Raw genomic sequence first — 11386 nt, forward strand, 5'->3', positions numbered from 1 at the left:
TGCACTTCTTGGCATCAGCAAAATTGTCTGGGTTTGGTGGCTGTATGTATATGGGCTGGATCTTCAGGTGGGCCAGTCTCTGAATGACCATTCCACCAGTCTCTGCTCCAAACGTTGTCTCCATATCTCCTCCTATGATTATTTTGTTATGCCTTCTTAGGACTGAAACATCCAAATTTTGGTCATTCTTTTTCTTGAGCTTCATGTGGTCTGTGGATTGTATCTTGGGTAATCCAAGGTTTTTTGGCTAATATCCACTTAGCAGTGAATGCTAACCATGTAGGGTTTTTGTGACTGGGTTAACTCAGAATATTTTCTAGTTTCATACATTAGCCTATGATTTTCATGAAGTCATTGTTTTTAATAGCTGAGTAGTACTCAATTGTGTAAATTTACCACATTGTTTTGTATCCATTCTTCTGTTGAAGGGCATCTGGTTTTCTTCCAGCTTCTGGCTATTATAAATAAGGCTGCGATGAACATAGTGGAGCATGTGTTCTTGCTATATTTTGGAGGGTCATTTGGGTATATGCCAAGGAATGGTATACTTGGGTCCTCAGGTAGTGCAATGTTCAAATTTCTGAGGAACCTCCAGAAACTTTTCAGAGTGGTTGTACCAGCTTGTAATCCCAGGAACAATGGAGAAGTGTTACTCTTTCTCCACATCCCCATCAGCACTTGTTATCACCTGAGTTTTTGTTCTTAGCCAATCTGACTGGTGTGAGGTGAAATCTCAGGGTTGTTTTAAGTTGCATTTTCCTGATGATTAAGGATGTTGAACATTTCTTTAGGTATTTCTCAGTCAGTCCATATTCCTTAGCTGAGATTTCTTTGTTTAGCTCTACATCCCATTTTTAATAGGGTTATTCGATTCTCTGGAGCCTTGTTTTCTTTGTAGACATTGGATATTAGTCCTCTATCAGATATAGGATTTTTGAAGATCTTTTACCAATCTCATGGTTGCTGTTTTGTCCTAATGACAGTGTCCTTTGTCTTCCAGATGGTTTGCAATCTTATGAGGTCCCATTTGTCTATTCACAATCTCAGAGCATAAGCCACTGGTGTTCTGTTCAGGAAATTTTCCCCAGTACCCATGTGTTGGAGGCTCTTCTGCACTCTTTCTTCTGTTAGTTTGAGTGTATCTGGATTTAGGTGGAGGTCCTTGATCCACTTGGACTTGAACATTGTACAAGGCAATAAGAATGGTTCGACTTGCATTCATCTACATGCTGACCTCAAACTGAACCAGAAACTTTTCTTGAAAATGCTGTTTTTTTTCCATTGGATGACTTTGCTTCTTTGTCAGAGATCAAGTGACCATGGGTATGTGGGTTCACTTCTGGGTCTTCAATTCTATTCCACTGTTCAACTTGCCTGCCTCTGTACCAATACCATACAGATTTTGTTTTGTTTTTGTTTTTTAAAAGCTCTGTAATACAGCTTGAGGTCAGGGATAGTAATTCTCCCAGAAGTTATTTTATTGTTGAGGATAGTTTTCTGTATCCACGGCTTTTTGTTATTCTAATTGAAATTCCCAATTGCTCTTTCTAACACTATGAAGAATTGAGTTCGAATTTTAATGAGGATTGCATTGATTCTGTAAACAGTTTTTGGTAAAATGCCATGTTTAAAATATTAATCCTGCCAATCCATGTGCATGGGAGATCTTTCTATCTTCTGAGATCTTCCATTTCTTTCTTTAGAGACTTGAATTCTTGTCACACAGATCTTTCACTTGCTTCGTTAGAGTCACACCACATTATTTTATATTATCTCTATTATCTGTGACTATTGTGAATGGTGTCATTTCCCTAATTTCTTTCTCAGCCTGTTAATCCTTTGAATAGAAGAAGACTGATTGTTTGAGTTAATTTGCTCCAAGTTTCTCTCCATTTAGTTTAATGTTAGCCACTGGTTTGCTGTATATGGCTTTTACTATGTTTAGGTATGGGCCTTGAATTCCTATTCTTTCCAGGACTTTTATCATGAAGGGATGTTGAATTTTGTGAAATGCTTTCTCAGCATCTAATGAAATGATCATGTGGCTTTTATCTTTCAGTTTGTTTATATAGTGGATTACGTTGATGGTTTTCCGTATATTAAACCATCCCTGCATGCCTAGGATGAAGCCTACTTGATCATGGTGGATGATTGTTTTGATGTGCTCTTGGATTCGGTTTGCAAGAATTTTATTGAGTATTTTTGTGTCGATATTCATAAGGGAAATTGGTCTCTATTTTTCTTTGTTGGGTCTTTGTGTGGTTTAGATATAAGCATAATTTTGGCTTAATAGAAACAATTGGGTAGTGTTCCTTCTGTTTCTATTTTGTGTAATAATTTGGTCTGTATTGATATTAGGTCTTCTGAGAAGGTCTCATAGATTTCTACACTAAAGCCATCTGATCCTATGCTCTTTTTGGTTGGGAGACTTTTAATAACTGCTTCTATTTCTTTAAGAATTATTGGAATGTATAGATGGTTTATCTGATCCTAATTCAATTTTGGTACTACCTGGTATCTGTCTAGAAAATTGTCCATTTCATCCAGGTTTTCCCGTTTCGTTGAGTATAGGTTTTTTCAGTAGGATCTCATAACTTTTTTTTAAAATCTTCTCAGTTTTTGTTGACCTCCATTTTCATTTCTGACTTTGTTAATTTGGATAATCTCTCTGTGTCCTCTGTTTAGTCTGGTTAAAGTTTTATCTATTTTGTTGATTTTCTCAAAGAACCAGCTCCTGGTTTTGTTGGTTCTTTGTAGAGTTCATTTTGTTTGTACTTAGTTGAATTCAGCCTAGAGTTTGATTAATTCCTGCTGAATAATTTCCTTATGTATTTGCTTCTTTTTGTTCTTGAGCTTTTAGCTGTACTGGTAAGCTACTAGTGTATGTACTTTCTGGTTTCTTTTGGTAAGCACTCAGAGCATTGAGTATTACTCTTAGTACTGCTTTCATTGTGTCCCATACGTTTTGGCATATTGTGCCTTCATTTCAATTATATTCTAAAAAGTCTTTTATTTCTTTATTTCTTCCTTGACCTACTTGTCATTGAGCAGAGCACTGTTCAGCTTCCATATGTATATTCTGATTTGATGTAGTTGTTGTTGTTTGTGTTGAAAGCCACTCTTATTCCATGGTCAGCTGATAGGATGCCAGGGATTATTTCATTCTTCTTGTATCTGTTGAGACACTTCTCCCTAAGCAATCTTTTCAAGTTTTGTTTTTTATGTCCTACTTATATATTTTATAGTTCATTAAACTGCCTACCCAAATATACCTTATCAAATACTAGGTATATAATAGACTCTCAATAAAGAAGAAGTATGTATTCAATAAATTTACCATCTATTGTGGTGTTAATAATCATTATATCCACCAATTAATTATAATAAGAGCTGAGATAAGAATCATATATTATTTGGTTATTTTAGGAATATATCAGAATCATATTGGACATGAGGCAGGGAAGGTTTCCCTCAGGATATAATCTAGGAGTTGAAATTTGAAAGAATACAATAGTAAAATTGTAAAAAAATTGTACAAAATACATGGCTAGTGTATTGATAGTATACATTGTTATTGAATGTAGTAAGAGAAATTGTCATTGGAAACATAGATGGAAATGTGCACATGCAAATTTACCCACAACACTTAAAAATTGTGTTTTGAAAATTATTAATCTGGCTTCCTGTGGCTGGACTGTTAGAAAGTTACTGAAGTGAACCATCCCTTCTACCCAGCACATCCCACTGGAGATATCATGGAGGCATACTGTCCAAAGTCTGAACTCAGCTACACTCAGTTATACTAGATCTGTGCAAAAGTAGTGAGGGATGCCTTGACAACTGAGTCAAAAGCAGATGCTAAGGAGATTTCTGGCAGCAACATAAAAATTGTGAAAGTAAGGAGTAGTTGAACCTGGGTAAAGAATGACCTAAGTCATCAAGTTGAAAGCATATGAGTACTTGGTATGGCAGAATGAAGTCAACCTCACCTCCTGAGGAGAAGATTACCAACCTTGTTGATAAATTGACTAGGCCAATAAATTAAATGGCTCAGTATAAAACTAAAATAATAACCTTGACCAGATTCCTGTAACACATTAAATTTAATATAACTAAATAACATGAAACATTGATTTAATCATAAAAATTTAGTGTTTATTTTATAGTAGACCATTTTAATACCTCCCAATTGATATTATACTTTCAGAAAATTTTAGAGTCCTTAATACATAATACTGTAAAACAAATACCTGTAACATCCATCAACCTGTCTGATATGAGTTCAATGGCATGATTTCCTCAAGTTCATGTATAAAACACTTTAATTCCAAGTCATAATATGGCTATATTGGACAAAGGGCCTTTACAGAAATAATGTCCTAAAAAGAACAGGAATTTTCTGATCTTGAGTGATATGTACTATTCAGAAATTTAGAGATTCATTGTAAAATTCTCCTCTTTGTGATACCTGCTATGAAAGATAGTTTTATAGGTGGCCCAGTCCACAGTTGAATTTATATTACTTTTCTTATGGCTCTCAAATTCATGGATCACAAATGTGGAGCATATATCAGCATATCATAGTGACAGTTTTATTGTTACTCTACTTAAGTATTCCATCACTAGTAACCAGAAAATAAACAACAAAATACCAAGCAAAAAGATAGTAAAGTCTACAAAGACTGAATTTTTTATGTAGTTTGGAACATAGAATAAAAAATGAAGCATTTTAAAGGAAATAGGTTACATAATTATATTTCTAACATATTCCCATATTAAGATATTTCACTTTAAAATAATGTATAACAGCATTAATTTTCTTTTCAAAATACCTAATTAGGTAATATAAAACAAAATTTAAGGATATTTAAAAGAAAATGGGCTTAAGCTTAATATATATGAAAATATATTTAATCGTAAATGTTATTAGGTAGAATTTTGGGGGTGAAACTTTTATAGGTTTGTTAAAAAATAGAATAAAATGAATATTCACACCATAATGTAAGTACTATTGAGGATAAAAGAAGAAGGATGAACTACATAGAAAAAACAAACAAACATACAGAAAACCTAAACAATAAAACAGAAAAATGTCAAATAAATCCACCAAAGACCAATGGGGAAAACAGTGGAACAGAATATATAAGACATACATTTATTTGTGAAATGAAATTAGTCTGAAACTTAGAATATTTGATTTTTATAACCATCTCTCTTCAGCACTCTCATCATTATAGTTTAATCAAAAGCAATTGTTCGTATTTATTTTACCTCTTAACATTTTATTTCATAAATTTGCTTTTCTTGAAATGTTGGTACTTATGAGTTTCATAAGTTTCTGTGACTTTTCTCCCAGTGATTGTTTGGTTACGCCTCCCTATGTACCTCAAGATTGATAATGATATTTTTGTATTGATAACCTGCCATTTAATTATTTAAATGATTTTAATATAATCAACTTTGTAATATTAAAATGAGATATGTAGTAGACAGATTCAAGTAAAATTGATGAGCAGATCTGTGGTAAAAATAATATTCTAGCATCTGATTCCTACTGCAGTCAAACATATTAGGACTTGTACTTTTAATGCAATCAGGCTGAAAATATTTGAGGCTCAGAGACTTCCTTAACTTTCTCTAAAATTTGAACAATGACATTATCCAGTTTTTATGAGCTTTGAAGGAATCGACAGATTTTTTTGCTTCCTATTGAAACAGGAATAGACCCTCTTCCCCAACAGAATACATTTCCTCACTTCATTCTGAGGTTAACACACCCTTAAAGTATATCATAGGATGATTTTTTTTGTCAATCATTCCATTCATTTACATTTCAGGTGATATCCCACTTCCAGTTTACCCCTTCCACCAATCCCCTATCCCATGATATCCCACTTCCCGGTCACCCCTTCACCAGTCCCCCAATCCCACATCCGCCCTCTCTTCTAACCTTTGCCTATATGAGAGTGCTCCCCCACCCACCCGTTCTCTCCTGCTCCACTGCTCAGGCATCTCCCTATCCTGGGACATTAAACCTCCCCCAGACCAAGGGCTTCCCCTCCCATTGCTGTCAGGCAAGACCATCCTCTGCTACCTATGTATCTGGAGCCATGGATCCCTCCAGGAACAGTCCTTGTTTGGTGGTCTAGACTCTGGGAGAACTGAGTGGTCAGGCCAGCTTAGGTTGTTTGGTCTAATGGTGTTGGAATCCACCACCTTTCCTCCAGTCCTTCTGCCAGGTCCACCACTGGATTCCCTGAGCTCAGTCTGATGATTGGCTCCAAGCATCCACATCTGCATTGGTCAATTGCTAGCCAGACCTCCTTAAGAACATCTGCACTAGGTTCCTGTCTGCCAGTGCCTTTTGACAACCGCAACAGTTTTGGATTTGGTGTCTGCAGACACTATGGATCCCCAGGTGGGGAAATTCTTGGATGGCCTTTCCTTCAGGCTCTGTTCAATTTTTTGTCCCTATTCTTCCATTGGATAGGAACATATCTGGGTTAAAAACTTTGAGATGAGTGGACAGACCCATGCTTCAACCGGGAGCTCTGCCTATCTACTGGAGGTGGACTCTTCAGGTTTTATCTCACCATTCTCTGCACACTTCGGCTACAATCATCCCCATTGGGTCTTGGGAGCCTCACATTTCCCTGGTGTCTGGGACCCTCCGGTAGCAATCCCCGGTTCCTCACCGACCCCTGCTACATATTTTTGTTTGATTTCCTGACCTTATATCTCTCTTACATCTCCTCCAGATCCTGAGCTTTTTGTAAGCTATGTTCTATTATATATAATTAATAAAATTTCCTCCTTGTATTTTTTTCAGAAGCCATTTGTAATTTACAAGAAAAATTATTTTAGTACATCAAACGTTTTTCTAATATATCTGGAACTGAATTAGCCAGTAAATATTATCCATATAAGAAATAACTAATAGCTTTGAAAATTTAAGCAGCATTGGCCTTGAAATTTTAAATACCATTAATATTGGCTTGGTATTTTATGTCGTGTGTGTGTGTGTGTGTGTGTGTGTGTGTGTGTGTGTGTGTGTGTGTTTACTAGAAGTTTAGATCACCATATTTTTTTCTCCAAATGGTCACCATTGATAATGAGTTATTGTCACTATTAGGGAACAAGAAAAACATTATCAACAACAGTATCAACAATAACAACAAAAACATTTCCAATAAAGGAAACTTTAAAGTAAAGAAACTCTAAAGTAAAGAAATAAAAGTGTCTAATTTCTGGTCCCATTGTGTTATCTCATGCTATAGCAGCAACCCGCCATTTCTTTTCTTTTTCTTTTTCAAATTCATATGTTATAGCTCTATGCTGATGGGCCCTTAGCAGAAGGAGATAATGGGCATACTACAGTCAAAGATCTCTGAGTTGCAGCTGCCTTCAATTTATTTGTTTAACTTCTTAGATTTGGAAGAGAAGTTTTCTATAAAACAAACTTTAATTAACCAGATATAATTATTATCTTGGAGGACTACTGCTGAATAAGCTCGCAATTGTTTCCTTTTCCTTTTATTTATTTATTTTCTTTTTATTGGATATTTTGTTGACTTATATTTCAAATGTTAATCCCCTTTCCTGATTTCCTCTTTGGAATCCCCTATCTTTTCCCCCCTCCCCAGCTTCTATGAGAAAGTTCACCCCACCCACCCACTCCTTTTCATCTCCCTGCCCTGGCATTCCCCTACACGGGGACATTGAGCCTTCACAGGGCCAAGGACCTCTGCTCTCATTGATGGCTGATATGGCCATTCTCTGTTACATATGTGGCTGGAGTCATGGGTTCCTCCTTGTGTACTCTTTGGTTTTTGATTTAGTCTCTGGGAGCTCTGGGGGTGGGGTCTGGTTGGTTGATATTGTTGTTCTTTCTATGGAGTTGAAAAATATTTCAGCTCTTTCAACTCTTTTCCTAACTCTTCCTTTGGGAACCCCGTTTTCAGTCCAATGGTTGCTTCAGAGCATCTGTCTCTGTATTTCTCATGCTCTGGCAGAGCCTCTCAGAAAACAGCTATATCAGGCTCTTGTTAGCATGTACTTCTTGTCATCCACAATATTATCTGGGTTTGGTGACTGTATATGGGATGCATCCCCAGGTGTGGTCTTCTCTGGATGACATTTCCCTCAGTCTCACTCCACATTTTGTATCTATTTCCTCCTGTGAATATTTTGTTCCCCCTTCTAAGAAGGGGTGAAGCATCTACTCTTTGGTCTTTCAACTTCTTGAGCTTCCTGTGGTCTGTGTATTGTATCTTGTGTAATTCAAACTTTTGGTCTAATATCCACTTATATACCATGTGTATACCATGTGTATTCTTTTGTTATTGGGTTACCTCACTCAGGATGATATTTTCTAGTTCCATCTATTTGCCTAAGAATTTCATGAAGTCATTGTTTTTGATAGCTGAGTAGTACTCCATAGTGTAAATGTACCACATTTTCTGTATCCATTCCTCTGTTGAAGGACATTTGAGTTCTTTACATATTCTGGCTATTATAAATAAGGCTGCTATGAAAATATTGGAGTATGTGTCCTTCTTGTATGTTGGAGCATCTTTTGGATATATGTCCAGGAGTGGTATAGCTAGATCCTCAGGTAGTACTATGTTGAATTTTCTGAGGAACCTCCAGACTGAATTCCAGAGAGGTTGTACCAGCTTACAATCCCAGCTACAATGGAGGACTGTTCCTCATTCTCCACATCCTTGACAGTATCTGTTGTCACCTGAGTTTTTTATCTTAGCCATTCTGACTGGTGTGAGGTTAATTTCAGGGTAGTTTTGATTTGCATTTCCCTAATGTCCAAGGATGCTGAACATTTCTTTAGGTGCTTCTTGGCCTCTTAATTCTGTCTGGTTCAACTCAGCTGTTCTCACTCACAATCTTCTCTAAGCTTACTGATTGAATCTGTCTTCTCTCAGATTCTCACTGAATTGTTCTGCTTGGAAAAACTGTCTTTCAATTTCATAACCTGAGCTATGTTGGCTGCCCTGAATTCACAAACTGAACAGAACTGATTATAACTTCAAAAACTCAAGTGACCTCAACTTTCTTCAATTGAACAATACTAAATGACATTGAATAAACACTCTCTCATTGCACTGCTCTTCACTACACTCTTCATTCCTCTGTGTTCTCTTGAGAGTTAGTTGCATTCTATCTCTAATGAACTCTGTCAAATCTTTTTCTAATTCATCATTTTGCTTGCCCCTCAATTAGATGTCACTTTCACATTTGGCTGCTTTCTTCTACAAACTGAATTTAACTCCATTTTTAGGGTTCAAAAGTGTATACTTTTTAAAGCTTTCTTACAACTGTCCTTGCAAGGTATCAGAAAAAACCTGGAATTTTCTTACTTAGAAACACAAAGACAATATCCCCATGATTTTATTTTCTAGAAAGTTTTTTTTTATTAATTCTTTATTAAGTATAAAGGGAACTTCTCATTGTTATTTTAATTCTTTTCTAATAAGAATTTTGAATGCCTCCTTGTTGAAAATTAATTTTATCCTAAAGATACAATCACTTCCGTTTACCATAAAAAAGTTTTTTACTTTACTAAAGGAGTTAGACCAAATGAAAACTAAACCTTTTCTATAAAATAATTTACCCTCAAAAATCCCTTTTCTACCATATGAGTCAGGGGGAAGGAGGATACCAGTAGAAGATACCTCACCAAATCAACTAAGTAGGGCTTAAATGAGCTCACACAGAGTGAAGCAGCAAGCATGGGGCCTGCATGGGTCTGCACCAAGTCTTCTGCATATATGTTAGGAATGCTAGCTTGGTGTTTTTATGAGAATTCTAACAGATAACAAAGGGAACTCCTGACTCTTTGGCTTGCTCCTATGACTCCTTTCCTTCTATTTGGTTGCTTTGTCTAGGTTTGATATGCATGTTCTTGCTTCCTCTTATTGCATTTTGTGTTGTCCTGTTCTGCTCTTGTCCATTGGAGACTTGCTCTTACCTAAAAAGGAAATAGAGGGGGATCATTAGGAGAGAGAAGGTTGGGGGTTTTGAAGTACTGGAGGGAAAGGAAACTGTGGTTGGCATGTACAAACAATGATGAAAAAAGTGTATTCAATAAATAAATACTTGTTCAAAATATAAGAGCATGATAAAGTCCTGTCCTAAAAATATAATGTATATTATAAACATATTAAAATGGAAAAGGTCTTTGTATTATATGAGGTTGAAACTTTGTATCTTTTTCTGATGAGAGTGCTATGAATGATAATAAATAAAATATAATTAAGACATGAAGGACTTAATTGGAAACAGTTATTAAAATGGTTCTTGACCTTTCATATAACTTCAAACTTCTGCTGTTAATATCAGAAGATTTGGCAATATTTTTCTTTTTTGAAGAAAATATTGAGATTTTAGATTCTGATTTCATAATTACTGAAATATAAAATTCAGAATAGTTTCTTCAAAGTAAAACAATTTACTTCAACAAATACACAGTCAAATTAGACTGGGAAAATCCATATTAGGCTCATTGTTTTGTTTGAACAATTCATATCATTAGCTTGTAGTTTCTAAGTTATATATATGGGAATTCTCACAACTGTCAGAAAATAATTAATGTAAACAGTATTTATGGATTCAATGTCATGTCTAAGCATTTATCACTTAGTTAAATAATTGATTCATAAAATATAGTAACAAAGTATATTCTAGGAGCTTTTTGTTATAAGATTATCTATGTTATCTGGGAACTTTGAGTAATGTCTCTCACAAGTGGCAGGATAGTCTACTCCTCAAAGAATTCTAGGTTGACAGCAACTTGATCTCTATTAGTACCTTATGATTATCTACAGGTAGGTATTATGTTCAATTTGATTTTAAAATTACTAATTCTGTTGACAGAATGATAATCTACAATAGTTGTTAAGGCGATAATAAATGAAATATTTTACTTCTGGAAATAAGACAGATTAAGTTGAATAAAAGAAGCTATGGTGAGATTAAACAGAAGTATCTGTCTTCTATATATCACACAGAAAACATGAAGAACGTTTTGAACAGTACTTCAAATATCTTTTCATACTAAATTTACAAAAGCTGATTATACCTGCAGAAACAAAGAAAATCTATTTTTAATATGAAATATTATTCCATGTTGAGGGAGTACACACTGTCAGATATATATGATAATAAAGTAGTAGGCACATTATAGGTTGTAAATTTTGCTTTCTTCTTTATTACTGCATTAGTTTTTCAATAGACTTCATGAAATGAATTCAAGACAACATGTTAGTTTTTAAAAGAGAGGAAAGTATGAATATATTAGAAGTCTAACTCAATCATTTTCAGAAACATTTGATGTCCCTGCTGAAAAGAACTCACATTTTAACATAGGTAT

At 35.1% G+C, this 11386-nt stretch overlaps 1 pseudogene; it reads left to right on the top strand.

Annotated features, from left to right (window-relative positions):
* The first annotated feature begins 3755 nt into the window (after window positions 1-3755).
* LOC116887996 lies at window positions 3756-7391 on the top strand (annotated as a pseudogene).
* The last annotated feature ends 3995 nt before the right edge of the window (window positions 7392-11386 follow it).

The sequence above is a fragment of the Rattus rattus genome, chromosome X (genome assembly GCF_011064425.1).
Source record: "Rattus rattus isolate New Zealand chromosome X, Rrattus_CSIRO_v1, whole genome shotgun sequence".
In the NCBI taxonomy this organism is placed as follows: domain Eukaryota; kingdom Metazoa; phylum Chordata; class Mammalia; order Rodentia; family Muridae; genus Rattus; species Rattus rattus.